Here is a 2,168-nt window from a genome sequence, read left to right as displayed (position 1 = left end):
CTTGTTCAGTAAAGTGTTTCCTCTATCACTTGAAATTTTTCTGGGAATTCTCCAAAGTGGAAAAATATTCTTTAGTAATTTTTTGGCTACAGTAATTGGATCAGTCCTTTCAGCCTGGAAAAGGTTCTACTCATCTTGAGAACATATAGACTATTACAAGTACATATTGGTAACCCATATAGGTGGGCAATTGAATGAAGTCCATCTGTGAGTGTTTGAATGGCCTTGATGGTGGGGGAGTTATTCCTGGGGCCACTTTAATGATTTTTCCAGGATTATGATATAATAAGTCAGACATTGATCACAGACTTGTTTGGCTCCTTTTGAAAAGTTTCCTCTTCAATGTTTGTCAGGATCCAAATCATTTTGTCAACCTCATGGTGAGTAAGAAAATAGAATGCTTAGAGGAATGGCAGTTGTAGGGATTTGGGAAATAATAAGTGGCTATCTGGACCCTGTCAGAATCCCTTAATGATCTTGCATCTTTTATTATCCAATTTTGTTTTTCAGTTTCTGGGGCATATTCTGTCATTCATTTATTAATAAATGTTGGATTTCTTTAATGTCTTTAGGATGAATCTCATTCAGGGCACACAAATTACATGATGGGTAAATTTCTTGGGTGGCAGCCTTAGCATGAAAATCAGCCACGGCATTTCCCTGATATTTAGGGTTAGTTTTATGAGCATGAGCTTCAATTTTTATAATAACTATTGTAATTATAAAGCTATTATAAGTTGTAATTGTAAGCCATTACTTTGATTCCCTAATGGTTCCTTTTTTGGACTAATGTCCTTTCACAATGTTCTTCTGGATGTTGCAGTTCTATCAGGGGAGTGGCCTCCATTCTGTTTCTTTACTAAGTCACTTATTTCTGTGTGCAGTCCATTAACAAAATGAGCTGATAAGGCCAGTTCATCATCTTGGCCTTTAAGGCCAGAATGCTATTTGAAAACTTTTTCTAGGCAGATCTGATAGTGCATAGCAGATGCATCTTTTTTTGTTTAAAGATTAGATTATGGCCTAGTTTATTCATGAGGAATATTTCAGAATAGCTTCTAATAACTGTTGGCCCATTTTTCTAGCCCTTTGTATTCCCTTTTTGGAGCCATGCTTAGGATCTTCAAGGTATCCAGTGGGCTTTTTATAGCTATTTTCAAGCTTCCCCTGTACCCCTATGAACAAATTTATATATATCAGGGAGCCCTGGGTCACAGGCCTATAGAAGAATTTAAATTCTTCTGTAAACTTAAGTTGGTCCTTTTTAGGGTCAGACAACTCCTTATAATGGCTCAGAGTTCTGCATGAGACCAAGGTTTAAATTTAGTGTTGTACTGCAATATTTGAAGTTCATGTGAGGGTTTAATTTTTAGAGGAATCTGGTGTTGAGGGGAATCAGGCAAGAAGAGTAAGAGATCAAAAGGGTTAGTGGATTCAGAATAATCAGGTAGCAAAAGTAGAGAAGAGGAGGGGGATTGGCAGAAGGGTCTGTAACATCAGTCTATGTTTTAGCTTTTCATTTTTTATTAATGCATTGTAAAGATTCCTTTAGAGAGGCTAATTTTGAGTCATTCTGTCCTTTTGGAAGCCTCAGCATACCAAAGAATGCATTCCATTGTTTCTGAGAAGTTCAGGATGTTTTCTTTTCAAGGGCATCTCTAAAATGAACTATCTTATTCAAGTTGAAGTTTCCGCAAAGTAGTCACTGCAATTCCAAATTATCTTTTGTAAAGTTCACCCATTTTTCCAAAAAGGCACAAAATCTTCATCCACAGTAGGTATACATGTAGGAAGCAGGCAGTTGGGGAAAGGGTCTCGGACTAAGTGGAACCCATATTTGCCTTAGATCCCCTAATGCAACTGTATTTATAGGGAACACAGGAGTTCTACCACTGTCTAAAAACCAAGGGAATCACAGATCTCCTCCCTTTATAAACAGAGGGGTGATTTACCCAGAATCTTCACCAAAACACAGGTATGCATAATAAAATCAGAAAACTTGAAACACAAAAAGAGCAGACCTTGGATTCAAGAGAGACTTACCCTAGAACTCCGTGGTCAGGGAGAAAGCAGTAAGTGCACTGGGCTCTGTCAGTACCTTGGGGCTCATGAGGGGTCTTTTTGGGTTCCCAATTCTGACACCAAAACTGTCAAAAATAAAATCAGAT

The sequence above is a fragment of the Propithecus coquereli genome, unplaced genomic scaffold, assembly GCF_000956105.1.
Source record: "Propithecus coquereli isolate 6110/MARCELLA unplaced genomic scaffold, Pcoq_1.0 Scaffold80, whole genome shotgun sequence".
In the NCBI taxonomy this organism is placed as follows: domain Eukaryota; kingdom Metazoa; phylum Chordata; class Mammalia; order Primates; family Indriidae; genus Propithecus; species Propithecus coquereli.
The sequence above is the reverse complement of the archived record's forward strand: the minus strand, read 5'-3'. Positions refer to the sequence as shown.